Below are 19,607 nucleotides of genomic sequence, written 5' to 3'. Positions count from 1 at the left end.
ATCTCTAAAAAATCCGTAGGGGTCGGATCAAAAACTAAGTAATTAAGTCCGACTCACGCTTGACTGTACACTTCTAATAGGTTTTCCTGTCATCTATAGGTATAGACCTATTTGATGTATTATTTTCAAAATTTTAGACCCTGTAGTTTCGGAGATAAAGGCCCCGGAATGGTCATTTTTTGCCTATTCTCTTGAATTACTTCTAAACTGTTTATTCGAAAATTATAAAAAAAAAATATTTGAGATCCTTACAATAAGCTCTTTCATTTGATATGTAGCATGGTATAGTTTGAAAACTTTATCTATAATTTTCTCATTTACCCCCCATTAGTGGCCCCCATGTTTAAAATTCATTTGTTTACGTTACATGTCCGTATTTGGGTCACAAACTTACATATGTGTACCAAATTTCAACTTAATTGGTCTAGTAGTTCCGGAGAAAATCGGCTGTGACAGACGGACAGACAGACAGACAGACGCACGAGGCACGACTGATCCTATAAGGGTTCCGTTTTTTCCTTTTGAGGTACGGAACCCTAAAAACGGAAGGTGACATGACAACAGTGTAGCCCTAAAGGGGAACAGTTCAGTTTTTATTTCACACCAGTTATTGTCGGCAATGTCAGCACCACGTGTCACATGATCAAGGACATATTGACATCATGATTAGGTTAAAGACCGGTACCAGTAGGTACCTAGGGCGCCTTTTGACTTTGACAGAGCTATCCTTACCTCTGTAGATCCGCGCTAAAGGTCGGCGGCGCACCGTTAGAGGCGGGTATTTGGGTCGACGCACGCGCGCCGGTACAGTATGCCACACGGCGCGAGGCAACAGCGCGAGCGGGTGCGGTAGCGGAAGCGGTTTCTTTTTAATTTATAGTCTAACTCAGCGGTCGGCAACCTTTTAGCAGCCAAGGACCACATAGTAGTTAACGAAGTTGACGCGGGCCGCACTTTGTTAATATTTATGACTTTATCAAACATTGACGTTTGTCAATATTACATACGAAATAGCCAGGAAGGCTTGCGGGCCGCAAGTGAGAGGTTCGCGGGCCGCATGCGGCCCACGGGTCGCCTGTTGCCGACCGCTGGTCTAACTCATTATTTGCCAATGCATTACAGCATGTTGGGCAATTGTAGTAGTAGTCTGTGTATCACAGCACAATTGTAAGAAATGTTAGATCAAAGGCGAACTTATTATAGTTACCTATACTTCCAACTAACCTAACCTTAGTGTTTTTAGTTTTCAAGTATATTGATGGATCATCATCATCTCAGCCATAAGACGTCCACTGCTGAACATAAGCCTCCCCCTTTTTTGGGGGGTGAATGCCATAATCGCCACGCTTGGCAGGCGGGTTGGCGATCGCAGTCGAGTACACCGAATTTGAGGGCCGCTGCTGCCCGTCCACCGGTGGTCTTGGACGTGGTTTAAGGACATACCCGGGTCCATTCCGGGTCCGGGTATTAATGGTTAGTCATATGAAACCTTTTAACAGATTCACTGCGTGAGGGATTTCACGCTTAATTCCCTCTGCTCGCCTATCTCTTGCACCACACGGCACAAACAGTAATCTAGGATGTTATGCGTTATGTGTGCGCCAGCGATTGCGACGGTATGTGAATTATTCCATAATATAACGTACGGAATGGGCGTTTATTTATTTTTAAACATCTACGTGACATAGTGATTTATAAGTATCCGTGTGTTATAAGTAACAAATCGATGTGTTTGAACGGCAGGCATGTTCAACAATAGAAACGGAATTAAGTACGGAAACGAATTGTTTTGGCAGTTTGCCGTGACATTTACCATATGACATTCAATAACGATCTTGATACATTCCGTACTATGACTGCAAACAATATAGTTTTCTGTTACCTTTCACGTTAGTAACGTAGGTTACATCCCTAGTGCCTGCGTGTACTATAAGATCAACTGAGTTACCTGTTGCAAATTAGCTATTGATTTTAATGGTTGTTTTAGTTTTGGGAACGTTATGCTATTTCTACTCATAATTTTTAGGTCCTTCTATTTAGTAACCGTCATACAAACTCTATGAAAAATGTTAACGAAATGAAAATAAAAATCTTAGGACACTTTTTTCCTCCTATATCGTAATTTTGAGAAGAAAAATCGACAAAAATCCTAAGTGTGAAAAAAACTGAAGTGAAATACTCTATGAACCAAAATGACCCATTAGCTATCAGAAACTTGAAACTTCATTAACTTAGTGCGAAAGTACTTTTGCCACATATTGTACTGCTTCATGGGCATAAAACACTACAATGTCTTGCGTGTCTCTCGGCAATTGTAAGGTAAACGTACTAGCGCTCAACTGCTAATGCCCAATAGATGACACCTAGCTGTCACCTCTATTGACAATGACTTAAGTTTCCAGATGACATGTACTGGGACCGCGTCGAGCACCAGTACGTTTACCTTATCAGTGTGCATCGAAACTTGAAAACCTATTCTATAGTTGGCGTTAAATATTCTATTAATAATTGGTTATTTATCAATAATTATGAGAGCTATACTAAACGCACTGTGCTTAACGCTTTAATGAGTGGTTGGTTTATAACTTTGTAGATTTACAAGCGTGCAATGCCGGGCTCCATGAAGCGATAAGTGCTTTATTGAACATCATATTATTAGCGCCGTATTTGCACGAATTATGCATTTATGTTTACAAAGTCGGAGATCTCAAAAATACTGTGCAATATTAACTCACATTTATAGACGAGACTATCGCGAATTTATTTTATTACTTTTATTTGCCGACGTTTTGACACAGGTTTCACTGGGCGTGGTGGGCCGTCTATAAATGTGAGTTAATATTGGTTCTTCTTCTTCTTCTTTATTTGCCATGCCCTAACGGACGTCGGCGACCACCTTTGCCATCTCTCTCCTGCTCTTAGCCATTCTTGCCAGCGTGGCTGCGTTATCCATGTTCGTCCATTTTTTTATGTTGTCAAGCCAGTTGACCCTCCTTCTTCCCCTTCCCCTCTTGCCATCAATTTTTCCCTCCAATATTAACTGTAGTATATTATATTTGTCATTTCTGTATATGTGTCCAAAATAAGATATAATATTGGTTCAAAACACGAAAGTTTTAAATATTATATTACAAAGTATGGACATATTACGGTATCCCAAATATCTCGGATATCACAATTATCACAAACGAAGCATCACTATTAATCTATGTGTATGCAATGCCGCTTACTCTTCTATGTGAGGTACTTATTTTTTAATTTCATATACATCGCTTAATATGATTATACATTTAAAACAACGTTAGTCTATGTAATATAATCGAGTGCGGTATTTTCACTGTTCGTTTTGTGCAGTAGTGCAGCCGCTGTAGTTGACATTCGAATGTAACTTAAAGCAAAAACTGTCGCTCTAGTAACGTTTTGAAATCAGTTTGTCACTATGTTTTTTACGTATTTATCACAGGCACTTAGGCAGCCAGTCGAGCGGCGCTGTGTTGGTCGGGTGGTCGTGTCGCTAAAAAATTATGCTGTATATGCATAACTAGATACTGTGCCCCCTGTATGCGAAAATATTACATAGAAGATATCGCCAAGTATTTTTTTAGCTAAATTGATTTTCGGTTTCTATCGACCTCAGCCTCCCATATTTAGGGTCGGTTGCACGTTGCACAAAACCGTCTGTTGTTCATTACCAAGTGACGTGGATCAGTCCGCTAATTGTGGTTTGTGCAACTGGCCCTTAGTCTAAAATAAGAAGCAGTCGAACTTACCGATTATTGACAAATCACCATCCAACGTCTGACATCTGTAAAAGAAAACGCGCATTTAACGACAAAATTCACTTTCTAAATTCAAAATCACCGTTAAAATTACACTAACGAACAATGGAATGCTCGAATATACAAAAGGAAACGGGAGCGGGTCAGGTCATTCTAGCATTCGTTTCGTTCGGTCATCGTTTGGAATGAATGACATTGAGCTATTGAGAGGGCAAGGCCGTAACCTCTGATCAAATTTGAAATCTTACATTAATCGGTGAGCTGCTGTACTGAACATTTCTAAAGTATCTATCTAGGTATATCGGTCGACTCGGTTACTTAAATGGATCAAATACGGACCTATTAGACAAATATACAGAACACTAATTTAGAACTCGAGACGCCGAGACGCCAGACATAATATAGGTAGGTAAGTTATTGAGTTTCCATATTTCATGTCATACGCATATCGCTCCATCGAATAGAAACCGGTTATTATATGCATGTGTGCCAGCATTGATTGATAACGATATTTACAGGCATAGTCGTCTAAGAAGTTCCCCACAGTTATAGATATGGCTTTAAAATGTACCGAGCAGTATACATTACTTTAAAGAAACAGCTATGATTTAGGTAGGCAACATATTATAATAGTAGGTACCTAAGCGTCAAATGTTTTTACTTAAGAGTACGTATATGCAATAAATTAGGGTTTCTATAAGTAATCGTTCAAAATAACTCCCTAACGAAGTACGAGGCCGGGTCCACGGATTCCATTATCTTTTATTTATATAGTCTACATTGCCTAACCCAAAAAAGGTGGACAACATAACATTTAGCCCTTATTGGGTAAAAAATTCTAATTCAAGCTCAAAAAGTTCGATGTCCCAGAATAAAACAAAACCCCTTTTATTACGTGACACCCCGTCCAAATGCAGGACGCTACCTCTACGAAAACCGCCTATATGTAGAAGCGTAATATTGGTCTTTTTGTTCGCGGCGCAAGTTCTGTGCGCTATATCGTACTGAGTCCTTTTCGAGTCCAACTGGACGTAGTTTAGCGTAAAAGATCCATCCTCTAAAATTTGTCATTTAAATGAATGACTTTTCCCTTTGACAGAAAGTTCAAATTTTACTAACAGATTTTTGTGGATTGGATCTTTTACCCTAAACTACGTCCAACTATCACTCACAGATATTGTTATCACATCAAGTTTGCTACGCAATTGGGGATGATACCACCAATTGCTGACGCTGCACTGTCAAATTTATACCGAATTAGGTGAAGGAGCGCCGGCTGACACTCGTGTCGTGTCGTGTCGTGTATCGTGAGTCATCTAGTCGAGTTTTTGCCGTCTGTCGCTCATCTAATTAGTTTAATAGCGTCGCATTGGGGACGCCTGTTTGTGGGACACCAGGACTTTATTGCTTGTCTGTCAGATAGAAAAAAGGTAACCAGCGCGACGTTGTAGACTATCAGCGATGTCAAGTTCGAGTGAATTATGCCATTTTATGGCATACATTTTGCTAATGTGTAATTTTAGCTTGCTTTTTTGCTGATACCCTAGTTACCTTATTCTAACATACTTAATCAGTGATTGATGGCTTTACTATAAAGCTAAGTATATTTTAGGCATTGTTTCCTTTGCTTTATTTGATTTTTTGACCGGTGTTTTGCTCTGTTTAGCATTAAGTACAGCGGGTATTTCATGTCTTTCCAGAAGTAAATTACTAAAACTAAGGTAACTATTCCTAGTGCTATGTTGCAATTATCATGCACTATAAAACTAAGAACTCTGAATCAACACAACATATCTATTTTACCTGTCACCAAAATGTCATCTGAAATGAGTCTCTTAATCGTGCCCTATTTGGCCCAGATCAAACATGACCGTTATTAGAAAGAGTACTACAATAAGAGTGTTTAGCACGCGCACTCGCTCTGGGTCAATCGGTGTGACAAATCGCGCGACACGAGGCCTGTTTTCGGGGCCCAGCTCTGTGTGAGCGAGTACAACGAGTACTTTATTATGAATATAAAAAATACTGCACGATTAGAAAACAAGCGTAAGGCGCCTGTCCGGATGCGGTTGACTTTTACGAGCATTTTACTGAAATAATTTAGCCGCTTGCCGATCTCATCTACATTAAATACACCTAATTTGAGTCCTTTAGGTAAACCTCAAACAAATGGACAGGATCAGGAGAAGCACATTGTAGGCGATCTCCCAAAATATGATTTATGTTAAGTATAAGGGACTTTGTACTGAAGGGACTAAGTATTGAAGCGGACTTCCGCGATCTCTATTCCGATAACTGGCGGGAGATGGCACAGGATCGAGACAACTGGCGTGTACTCGTGTCGGAGGCCAAGACCCATTTTGGGTCGCTGCGCCATTAAGTAAGTATTAAAACACAGATATTTCAATCATCTGTCGGACAAGAAATATTTAAAAACTTCTAAATGGCTTGATAGCCGTATAATACCGTCTAAATCGCTGCTCCGGCGTTGCGAATACTTAACATTAGCACACAGGAAACGTCACCCGTTATTTGTGCGTGTGTTTAGTCAATAATCGGCCGGATGAAACCAATATCAAATAATCCGCTAATCGCCGTCACTGCGCCCACTGCCGCCTGCTGTGAAATAAATTAAATTCAGTTAACTTTAACTGCTTGTACGCGTTACTGTTAGAACCAGGTTGGTCACGAGACCATTACGCAGACCTGACCGTGAGGAGACGCGTTTCGGTCAAAGAAGACTAATAGCGGCTCCAGGCTTAAGATAACGGGATGCTGACGGCTTTTCTTTACGGCATCTGGATTTATTGAGCCTAGGATAACACTTACATTAGGTAGATACAAGTCCTACAACATATTAGGACGTTTTAAAAAGTTAACGAAATAAGAACCTAAGCTACGACTTTCAGTACCCGTCGCCCATTTTAATTAAACCATAGGAAATTCATCAAAACAAAAGACAATTGACCTAAGACGAAGTGATCATATTGTTTCTCGTACAAAATCCACTCGAAGCACCCATGCTTAAAGTCCACGGTTCTTAATAAACCATCTGACATCCTCCGTCACATCAGAAGAGTAGGAAACTACAACGTACAAAAACCAAATTGCCCACAAACGTTTTTTCACATCAAGATCTTAAAACAGTCACGATTCCGCTCATATTTGGTCATTTTAACCAACGTCGTGTCACACGTGACTTGGGGCTCGGGGCTTTATAGTATCATACCCCAATTAACAAATATGTGTAAAATATCATCCGTTTTACATATGCATTTTGTTCGAAAAGGTTATCACTGCAACTACTGATCTTTGCTAATGTGTCTGACATTTAATATTCTACATATCGCCGATTACTTTCGCAAACTTGTGTACCTTTAATCTTATGGCAAATGAATTTTCGACTTTAAGCGTATGTGGATACCAATTTGAATTACAGTTGGGCATGTTCTCTACTAGGCGTATAATCGTACATAAACCTTCTAAATGGACAGTAACCGAAATGTCAGTCAGTAAGAACCTGATCTAAATACCAGATCTGGAATTTACGACTACGAGTCAATGTCCTTTTAAGCAAAAACCAAGCATTTCGATACTTCGTGGTGTACATAGTTGAAACATAATTGGGTTTCAGTAGCAATACAAAAACATGCTTTAGATGTAATTGACAGAGATGAATTTCTGAATTTTTGTAATCCAAATTACTTGCAAGTACCTATAGGCGCGAAATACGTAAGTACTGATTGTATACCACTTTATTTATATTAGCTTTACGACTTCCTTCCACCGATACTCATGTTAAATTCAAGCCCATCTTTTTATAGGTACCCTGAACTGATCACTTCAATTTGTCCACTTTCATCGATTTATCTCGAATACAGATGTGATTATGTTTTTACACTCAACCAAAAACTCTGATGGATGCACCGATGGTTATTTGCTTCACTAATTAGAACAGCGCTATACATCAAGTCAAATTAATTACTTCGAAGACAGATGGCAAAAAGTGTTAGAAAACCTGTTCAAAACGAAGAGGACGAGACGAGACTTACGATGCGATGGAGATACTGGACACGACAATTACGGTTCTGCAGCCTATTTAAAATATTATTATAAGTTATCTATCGATATGACGCAGGATGTATATAAACTTTAATTCTAATTAATTTACTCGGAAAAACTGTGTTTTGACTGATTATGAAAGCTCGGTACAATATACTTACTTTCTTTATTCGGTACAAAATAAAATCGAATAAAATGTCAAAGTCCTGTACTAAAGATGAAAGATTTATTTACATTTTCCCATGGCTACTTTATTTCGTGAACTAACCTTATTCCTAATCCGATTTAGATTAGCGTGGGGGTAGTCCAAACCCACTCGTACAATATGTTCGCGTGTGCCAAGCAATGGAACGTATGAACATACAATAATCATGATATGTGGTACAAAAATTATATTGTATGACTTATATTCATTGCGTGGTATGCTCAGGCAGAGATCTGTTATCTCCTACTTGTTTTTATCGAGCAATATGTGTACTGTACTCCTAGTTCTTCTCTCATTGATTTGAAAGCACATTTTTTTTAGACTCTGTACTTAGTAAACAAAGACACATGCGTGTAAATCAACTCCAGGGTCGACGAAGTGAGCATGGGTTCCGACGCCCCTGAAGGCCATGACCAGGGCGTCGCGACACACAGCACACAGTTTGGAAACCCCTATTAGTATAGCATAGTTATGACAGTTAACAATCTGTAATGAAACTCTTCACCCCACATGTAAGTTCGGACACCTTGACAGCGAGCCATTTGTTCATATGGCTTGTTAGAGGTGCCACCCGTCAACAAATATGAACAGCATGTTATTTATCTATCAACGCCGGTCGATAGAGAAAGTGCTACGTAAAAGTTGCTTAACATAATTGAAAACGGTGGATGCAGATTGAACTGACGTATCTGAAGCCATGTTTTTGCTATATTTCATTAAAAAGACAAAAAACTAGAGAAACCAAAGAGAAATTAACTGAAAGCCCGATTAGTATGCTTATAGGGGCGTGTAATAATATCTGCACAAAAGGTGACAGGCTGACAGCTTCTTTTTTTTTTAAAGAAAATTGTTGTGGTGCGTATTATAAATAATAACATTTTTATAATGGTATATAATTCTAACACAAAATACTTTTAGAGGCAGTGAGCAACTCACAAAATATAACTATACGTATATGAGGTTTTATATACTCTCCCGGCCGATTTCGACCACGGCGACTGTTTTAACTCCGCTGCTGAAGACGTTCGTGTGCCCGCGTGTGGCTTGCGTAGCCGGTCTTATTAAAGAACCGTGCACACAACGGGCAGGTAAGGACACCATTGTTGTAGTTATATTATTAGCTATATCTAATAAGCTGCTGGTGGTCGGGCTTTCAGCTCATCCCGTCTGATATCTAGTTCCATAAGTCAGTTTGTTTAATGACAAAAGATCTCCATAGGTACTGGGCGGTCGGCCGCCTGCTTCTCCCACAGAAGCGGGTCAATGTTGGAGTCCTTCATGTGGCGCTTAAGCACATCTTTATATCTGAGAAGTTGCCCGCCATGCTTTCGCTTGCCCTCCTCCAGCTCAAGTATTCGTCAGTACGAATATGTACTAGGGAAAATGGGACTGTGTGTAAGTGAAAAACCAAGTGAAAGGAATGTCTAATTTTGTTACTTTTGAATGTTCAAAAGTAAATAAGATAGGTATTGTTATGAATTAGGAGCTTGTCTTTTAACCGTGGTTGTATATTTGTACACAATGCTGCTAACTAAGCAGGCAACGAGTCCATTTGAGTCCGTAATTAACAGCTCAGTTTTATTGTTTCTTTACATTAAACCCGGATTAAACTTGTAAATCTAGCTGGCAGGTTCACGGGCGCAATTGATACCGGTTGACTTTCACACTCCGCGGCACATCCGAGAGAAATTCTCGACCCCAGAACCGATTGGTCGGAAATACCACATAATTAGCTAATACATATGTCTCCCAGACTCTGGCAGTTATAACACTAGTGAAGCGTGCGCCTTTGCCCGCATAGCGAAAAGAGCAGCCTTGACACCTATCACATGGGATAGAACATGCCTCAGGAAAAGTGAGATCCCGTTCTGAGAGCAGACAGAAAATATTTTAAGACTCCGTCACACACGCTGCTTTTACACATAAAACGCTCACGCCCCGCCCGGAAAACGCGTCTGTGTGACGGAAGGTTGTTATATGACTTATTTTTAAATATGAGGTATCTTTCCCCTTAATCATTATAGACAGTTTAAATAGCCGGAGGACAACATGAGTTGTTTTGCATGCCTGCTTTCCTTACTTCGTAAGTCCCATTTTAATCAGGTAATAATGTTTTAAATTTTGGATTTTTTCAAATAATATTAAAGCTCGTCACAGACGGAACGATAATATGTAGCACGGCCCGGTACGGCAGATACCGTAAGATACGGCATCTTTCGATATATATTACGTACTATTTAACAGAGTCCACACACGAAGCTGTAATATAAATTTTGGTATCTTACGATATCTTATCGCAAGGCATCTTAAGATTCCTCTTAAGATCGGTATATAACGATATTTTTTGGTATATTTTGTCACTCTCACGATATATATTTAGTCATAGAGCGATAAATATTTTGGTATCGTTGGCGTGTGTGGTGCTTGGCGATACTCTAAGATATGTATTGGTATCTTACGGTATCTGCCGATATATTATCGCTCCGTTGTGACGGGCTTAACCAAAGAGCAGTATTAGCGTTGGATTGGGATGTTACAAATAGGTCATTCGACCACTTAGCAGAAAAAAACATTTTCTATCACACGTTTTCATTTTGAATCGTTCAAATAGTGCAACTGTTTTATACATTTTATACATTTAAGAAAGTGGATTAAATTAACTAGCTTGTCGAAAGCATAATGTCTAGTTGACAAAAACAACTTGTCACTTATAATGGCAGGGATTTGTAATTTATATATTTAACAGTCAACGAAGAATGGATACGTGAAATTAAGCCATCAGTCACAGTAATGCTTTAGATTAAGTACAAGCTTAATTAAAACCCACAATAGCAAACCGCTAAACCGGAACGGTACACCAGCTAAATGTTCTATCAGGTGACAGGTTTTTAAGAGTCCGTACAACAGTTAAAACGTATAGAAAAAAGTTAAATACATTATTTGCTTACGAAGTCCCCGCTTTATAACTATACTATAAGTGCCTAGATACAAAATTCAAGCATAAAAAATGCTGACCGTGGAAACACCGGAACTTAGCGTCGGATCGGAACCGGTTTTTTTCTTCATACAAAAAATACCGGTATTATTACGTTCTTTGGTTTATTATTTAATTTTTAATCGGACAATCTAATAATACGAAGTTGTCAACTAAATACATGATTCAGTCCTACATAAAGAGCATAAAATAATTTAAAATATTGGGCTATTTCGGGTTTTACAAAAAACCGGTTCCGAGCCCTGTAGCGTCCTATTCTGCATGTTCTGATTTAGTAAAAGGCTGGGTAGAAGATAGTTAGACTACTTATTACATAATGAATGATGAGACAAGACACTATACCTTTTTAACCTCCTAAAACTTAAATCTATAAAAAAACATACTAACATTTCGAGTACGGAACCATCTAGCATAGACAAAACAAAATTAGTGTTTTTGCGACCACTAAGTCTGCAAATCACCGAGGTAGACCAGTTTTTTGGTAACAACTTAACGCTAAATTTCCGTTTGGATTGATTTATGAACAATACAGTATAAATAATACCGTGTTATGACACAGATTCGTTCGACAAAATCTTGATCGCGTTTAATATCAAAATTACAATAAAAATGTTTATTGTTTCTAAATAAACTTATGTTATATTTGAATAAAATAACTGGAAAACGCAAACTCCAGAACGAATATGTTTATCAGGGACACTGAACTAATTTGTCTTAAATTTTGTGACAGATATTGTTGGGCTTAATTATTTGAATTTAGTCCTTGAAAGAATTGTGATTTTTCTGACAGACTGATTTTGTGGTTTGAGTTTGGCTATCAAGGTGTTAATGATTTGAGTATCAGGTTTCTGGCGAATAGATTATTGTGCTGGGTTAAATAAATACGGACAAGAGAGCAAAAATTTAATATGTAGTCATTTTGGTCTAGTTGTTTAGCAGAAGTTGAATACCTTAAGAGTGAATCAACTTAGGTAATAATAATAACCAAATGTGCTAAAATTATAAAGTCCTACATACACAAAACAATCATTCTTTTTATTCATTACTTTTATATTTACCTAAGTCAAGTTCAAACGTGAAAATCGATAACAGCAATAATCTGAATTATAAAAAACACATTAGTAACCCAAAACTATATAAAGTAAATTTAAATCAACATTACCAAGAAATATTACGTTTTGGCCGGGACATTTGCCAATTTGCCTACCTAGTGTTTTCCGACCTTGAGCTTGAAATGTGTTAAAGTGACTCACATGGAGAATTGATAACATTTGTGTTTGTTTATCAATCTGATTCATACTTGTGTTTTTTTGTTCAACTGCGGTATACGTGGTGGATGGACTTGTTACTCGTAACTACAGAGTCGGGGGTTACATCACGACTGTATCGCGGCTGTATCGATGCTATATCGCGACAGTAGCGATGCATCGTGTTAGGTGTGCGAGGTGTGAGGGTATATATGACCAGCGGCAGCATTGCCACTGAATCGCGACCTTTTTGCGAGTGCATCGCTACTGAATCAATGCAAAAAATCGCCGTGTGCAACTCCCTAACATACAAAAACTGTCATTTCATAGCAATATTATCATTATACCGGGTGTGGCCTGTAACACGAGCAAATAATTAACACATAGATTGTACTCCTCAAATGGTGACACTTTTGTTCAACAACTTTTAAAAATTATGAAGTATTTACACTCCCTCCCTATTTTTTGTTACAAAATAAATATTATCTTCAATGGACGCCATCGCCACGCCATATCATTGCGATTGACGTTGCTTGTCACGCCTTAAACATAACAAATTTCGCAATACATTGCGTCTTAGAATAAAGTTTAAAGTGTATTAAAAAATCAAACCACAAGTTATTTTTAAAAGTCGCTGAACAAATGTTGGTCAGTATGAGGAGTACAGCCTACAGTTTAATTTTTTGCTCATATTACAGGCCACACCCGGTATAGCAAAAAGGGCCCTGAAATTAGAGGCTTATTATCCAAAATATATTTCCATTTTAGATAACAATAACAATATGATAGTCTACTTAATAAACGGACCACGCTAAAATGAACGATGCTATATTCTTTCTGCCAAAATCTACAAAATACTGATCTCTGTGTATCCTTCATATAACCTTTAACCTATTCGCTTGAACATGGCGTCTTGCGCAGAAATCAGCTTTAGGCAAAAAATAGCACACTATATTTCAACGAGTTCATAAATAAGATTCTAATTATATTATTTTATTGAGTTATTTCTTGGCTGCCATAAGCTGATGAATATAATTTTGCGTCGCGGCCAGATGGGTCAAGATTTTGTTCACGTCGCGCCGCACAATGGGCATTGACAATTTGCTTCGTGTCACGCCTAACTGTTTGTAGGAATGCAGGTTACTGATACACCTTTCATAATTTCCGATGAACACAATAGTTAGCCTACCTATATGGAGAATCCGCATTCAGGTTAAATGAGGGTTGTCCATATACGCTTTTCTTAAAAATATATAGTCATACTTAAAACATTCTTTGTGTTAATCATGGCGAGCGAGCAAGTTCAAAAATCATTTTCAGATAACACGGTATTTTACTAGATGACTAGATGGACTGTGCAAACTTTTATGTCCTTCGCATAGAAGTTAAATCGACCTAAATGTACCTACATATTTAGTGCACTAAAGGCGACTACACACACCCACCGCAGGTCCACATCCCGTGTTTCTCTGCATCTAGAAAAGTCCTACTGAAAGACATCTTGAGCATGGCTACTAATAAAGCGACTTCAGAGGATTTACAAAATAAAAATTACTCACAACTAGCATTCGTGATAAATCTCGCTTCAACATAAGTATTGGCTCCTATACTACATTAGCCATCCTTGGTTAGCTGCGATTACATCAGCCTGGCCTGCACAACATGAATGATAATCGACCGATATCCCATCTAGATTTTATTCAGGCACAAACAGGTAAACCCAAAGGAAAGAATGCGCATATGCTTGTCAGCTTGCCAACTGTGGAGTGAATGGAAACCAGTGATCGAATGCGAAGGCTAAGAAAAACTAGACGAATGAGTAATGTTTCGAAATAGCTAGCAATGAGCGATTTGCATTCAATGTCGTTAGAAAACAGGCTAAAGTCACAGTTGTGACAGAAAATTCTTTGTCTGTAAGTTAATTGAATTTAACTCGGTTAGTGTAAAAAGTGAGGTACAGATCATAGAAGCAGGTTATAGCATTTAAGTCACGAAAAGAGAAAACCTTCACTAAACATACTCCTAGTCTCCTACTCGTAATACTTCAGAAAATACCTAAAAGCCGATTTTTAGACTGATATTTAGACTGGTTAAAACACATGTCAGGTTCGGGCTAAAAAACGGGAAAACAAGTAACGTTCTAGCTAAGTGATACTTCGGTAGATTATTCCTGTAAAACTCCATGCAAAATTTGTAATAAAAAAACATCATGTATGTACCTATTATCTAAGCATTTTAACGTTTGACGATGTTAAGAATTAAAATGTACGTAGATAAGAGCGTGGCGTAACGAAGCAACCTATTTTTAACCCTTTGACCGCCGTTGTCCGGTATACAAGACAACGAGAAAACGATACGCTGGCGCCGTCGTCTTGTATACAAGACACAAATTCAACCACTCCGTTAATGTGAAAATAATATCAATTGCAAATTCTTTTACACTCTTGTTCATATTTTAGGTCTTTGTTTTTTCATTTATTTGCATTTTAAACAAATATGTAAATCCATTCTTTTATAATAAGGCATTTAAAAAACTTGCTCCAAATTTCAACGTTTTTTATGTCCCTCGACGCCGCTGTCTTGTATACAAGACAGCTAGGGATGGGAATGTTAACTCGATATGGGAATTTTCAAAGTAAAATAAAGTCAGAAATATGTTTTTATTTAAGTATTTGAAACCTTGTTAATCGCCAATTGTTGGTAAAGAGTAGGTAATTACTTACTAGAATACGTAAAACGAGAGACAGATAGGCATAATAACTATATGTAAAGTTCAGGCAGCTTCTTTAGCTGTAAAAACTAGGGTCAGACAAGTAAATTTCCCCTTGTGGATTGTTGACTAATTGCAGAAAAGATAAATAAATAAATAAAATAAATAATTGATTTTATTTTGAGCTGATAGCGTCGTAGTGGGAAGGGATAAACCGCAGCGACCGCTTCGTATAAGACTAGTACAGATGGACATACCTATTTATCAGACTTTAGTTTTTTGTTAAAAGTAAGTACCTATCTAACATTGACATCAATGTGTTATTTTTTTATAACAATTCGTCGTTAATTTGGTAAGATTTTAGTAGATTAATGTATACCAAACTGAAATTATAATGAATGATTCTAATTCCGGAATAATTTCTTCACTCATTGAAAATTCAACCCACGTGTAATTTTCACCAAAACAGTTCCGGTATATTTACGTTATCGACACATGATGCGCGGCTTTAACGTTACGCTAATAAAGTTTACGTACCGACAAGCGCTTACGCCGTTGACCTAGAGGCTATTATTACTTAATCCGCGCGGAAACAGTCCTTGTCGGTCTGCACTGCGGGCAGTCCATGCGCGCCGTTGTCTTGTATAAAAGACTTCTCGTACAGCCTAGTGCGGCGATATTACGTCTTGAATCGACATTGTTTAGTGGTTGTTTTTGATTATAAATCCCTATGTTTGAAACATTTTCGGGTGTAAAACATATGTTTAATTTTGGCAATTTGGAAATAAATTAAAGCTGGATAAGAACAAAGCTAAATTGAAAAGATTTTTACCATAAATTGTAAATATCGATAACACTATTTGCAATCCCTAAACTTTTTATTAGTTGTTTACTTAAAATTTGCTCTGGCGTGTGAGTGAGCGTCTTTGCGGACTAGGTCCGGCGGCCAAAAGGTTAAATGCATTGTAATTTTAAGGCGAAATAATACTTCATGCCATTGTTTTTTTGCAAATACCAGTGATATGATAATCATACTGATACAGAGCCAATCATGCACGCTGTTTTTATATCGTATCGTTTGGTGGTAAGATTTACATAAAATAATCATACTATCATTCAAATTTACAATATCTTCTGTGTCCTTTTATTGCAATTTTCCATTGTTGCTAAACGAAATATTAAAGCCCATACCATAAAGCACAGCCACATTAGCAATGCAACGCGCAATCCATCATTATGCATGCTCAATGCATGCTTTGAAAATGTCCTTGTAAAAGACCATCCCATCTCGATCCTTTGTCACGGGAATTTAAATCTTATTTCCATGTCCTTAATAGCCGTAGGACAAGACTCAGAGTTGTATAGTCTTGCGCATGACAAGACACTCATAATAACGGGTAAGCGATTCTGTCAAGAAAATGTTAAATAGCCGTTTGCGGTATACTTTATACGTACTTAGTGGTCCATTGTTAGAACTTGTGCAATATTAATTTATAATGTAAGCCTTTGAGCCTTGCGATCTTCAATTTTCAAAGCTGATCCTTAACGAACCATACTCGCATGCACGGACCGTCTGTATGCTAATAAACATAAATTAAAACGCATTATTAGCGGGAACCGGGGAACAAAGTAGCAGAATCAGACCCAGACGAATAACTAATTGAGCGTTAATGTCCGGACATCGAACCCGCACTCGGGTAAACAATTGCAACGTGAAATTGATAAACATGTTTTATGTGAGAAAAGAGTTACGTAAATTCTTTGTCGGATTCAAAAACATGTGCTAGAAAAATGTTGACTAGCACCTAATAAGTATGGAAATGTATGTTGCCAACATGTTTGGGAAAATAATGTACAAGCTGTGTCTGTAACAATCTTATTTTCAGCCAGAAATTACGCTCTAGAAAGGTTATCTAACTTTCAGAACCATCAGTATTAGGGACAGTTGTTTTTAGTTCACCGCAGAATAAAATAGAATTTGATTATTACCTGTGAACAAGCTTGGTGATCATAGGCGTTCCTGAGCTATTTATATTTGTCATTCGGGTTAACACAAAATCTTTACTTCGTTAAGAAACCTGTTACGAAATGATTGTGAATTTGTATATTGGATAGATCACAGAAATGTGTTACGCAAAAACCACAAACGGAAAAATGTTCTAAAATATCACGAACTCGGCCATTACGCAGTTACATACAACAATGTTAACTATATCGCGTTACAGCGAGCAGAAAGGTAACAAGGCAAGGTCGGTCACTATGTACTTACCGCTGAGCAGCAGTGTACACACTGTACTGTATACTCTGCCGTATTCGAACTTCAAGATATTCACAAGAGACGACACGTACTAGATCCATTCTAGATACGTTATAGTTTAGATATCAACTAGTTCTCCTTTGCAGCGCAATTCGGGCAACCAATGTCACTTTTACGTTAGATAGAGTAAGATATCTATTGAATCTCTAAGTCATATCCTGTGGAAATCGTTCAAGAGTATCTCCAGAATCGCGCAAATGTCAAATTTGACAGGTTAGATCTTAAACATATCGTTATCGTATCTTGGTGATGTCTAAAAGACATCTAACAGATGTCTATTTCAAAATCCAAATCGGGCCCACTGTCGGTGTGTCAGGACTTCATGAGTTTTGACTTGTAACTCGTCTCTAGGCTAGGACTATAGTACAGACATAAAATAGTAGAAATTAAATAAAATGGAACTAAAAAAATCCATACAAAATTGTTGCCACGTCTATAGCATTTTACGTCAAAAATGTGACAGTAACGTGGAAAGTGGAACCCTCGATAAATTTCTACAATTTCTTATCGGATTATACATAATGTGTAAGAATACTCTAATAAAATCTGAGGGTAGTTTTTTTGAGGGAAAATGTTTGCGAAGCAAAATAAAGAATCTTGTTAAGAAGCTTCTGCTACATTTAAAATTATAATTTGCAATACAGACAAAAAAATATTTAGCGCACCTTTTTTATCTGTATTTCAGTAACCGATCAGTTGTTAAGATAGCGTGCTTAAGTTCTTGTAGGTACTGCAATTTTTAATATTTTTAGTACGTAGTTGGGTTGGTTATTCACTTGAAATTTGTAGAATATAAGGATCTATTTTACATAAGATTTGTAAAAATTTTACAGCATATTTACGTAAAATTAAATTATATTCACCGCAGTCTTTCAATACCACCACGCACCACTGAATATTGGGCGCTGCGCTGGCAAATACTAAATCAGTTCCACTTTCCAATATTAAACCAAGTTTAAGAAACTACGTCCGTCCATTTTCATTGTTTCAACAACTTCACAGTCGAAAGCTCAGAGTATCGCTTTTCACTTAGGGCCACTTGCACCATCCGACTAATCCGGATTTAACCGGTTAAACCGTTAACTCAGGGTCAAATTGTACTGGTAACCATGGTAACCCCAGGTTTAACCCCGAGTTAGTGGCATGGTGCAAGTGGCCCTTAGTAAAATAAAGGGGCATTTCAAATAATAGTCAGTTGTTAAAAAGCGAAACTTAATTCATTTGTTAAAAAGTATTAATGTGCATTCGCCTTTACCGTCTGGAATATAATTGATACCTGGAGAATAGAACAAATCTAACCACGATCTAACTAATCGTTAAATGGCAAGTTGTGTCAGTTACGTCATTAACAAATCATTCCACTTGACCCGCCCATACTTGACACAGTAATAGGAATGGGTATTGCTACTTCAACTACATTTATCTGTTTACCGGCGAAGTCAAAACGTGAGCTAAAAACATTCCACTAAACCACACCTTTTTGATGCCTATTAAAATCTCACTCACATCAAAACTACCTTTCATAGCAATTATTATAAGACCATTTCTTACTTTTCAAATTACACCAAATCCAAGAGTTCCCACAGGCAATCAGTGAGAAAATGGCCGACTTGCGTGGCTTGCTGTCCAAAATGTTAAGATCTTCTCTTCCCCCCTTTGTTCTAAGAAACTTCATGCGCGTTAATCGTGGCGGTGAAGAGTGAAGAGGTCTGGATAAACTGGTGGTTGATAGTTGTAGTCGTTAGACCGATGAGCCGTGCCTTCCGGATTTTCTGTAGGTATTGTTGGAGGTTTCTCACATTACGTTTGTCTAGTAAGATCGGACAACATATTATGCAAACCAAAAAAAGATGCCATGTGCAAGCCTAGTTGTATTTCCGGTTGCAATTGAGAGGTATCATTTGTGATTACGTTTCTCTATATTAATTTTCTCTATTAGTATTTAATTTTTTAGAAATTTTTACCTAACTATCAATAAGAGTGTTACTTTTAAACTACTTATTTAGTTGTTTCAAATTCCCAACTTCCGGCCTAATGTTATCGACGATGGTGAAAATGTCCTGAGGACAATAATCATCACACATAAAGGCGATTTCACTAGCGTCTGTACATAAAGTGACGTCACATTGTTTTACAAACAAGCCCACTTTCAATGGTCGCTGAAGCAGAAAACTCCGAGAAAACCCGACACGTTCTCGTCTCGTTGTAATGAACCGCACTACAGTCGCACTAGAAATAGACGCTGTTATTTTTAACTAGACGGCACGGCCAGACAAAGAGCCCTTTGTATAC

At 37.8% G+C, this 19,607-nt stretch overlaps 1 protein-coding gene across 3 annotated transcripts in view; it reads right to left on the bottom strand.

The window, feature by feature from the left end:
- LOC134666949 (LIM domain only protein 7) overlaps positions 1-19,607 on the bottom strand; it is a 207,024-nt gene that overhangs the window by 165,948 nt on the left and 21,469 nt on the right. For all 3 annotated transcript variants that reach the window (XM_063524261.1, XM_063524272.1, XM_063524278.1), the window contains exon 2: positions 3,771-3,805. The gene's annotated coding sequence lies outside the window, so the exon portion shown is untranslated. The remainder of the gene's footprint in view (positions 1-3,770; positions 3,806-19,607) is intronic.

The sequence above is a fragment of the Cydia fagiglandana genome, chromosome 1, assembly GCF_963556715.1.
Source record: "Cydia fagiglandana chromosome 1, ilCydFagi1.1, whole genome shotgun sequence".
NCBI lineage: Eukaryota > Metazoa > Arthropoda > Insecta > Lepidoptera > Tortricidae > Cydia > Cydia fagiglandana.
This window is presented reverse-complemented; position numbering and strand designations above follow the sequence as displayed.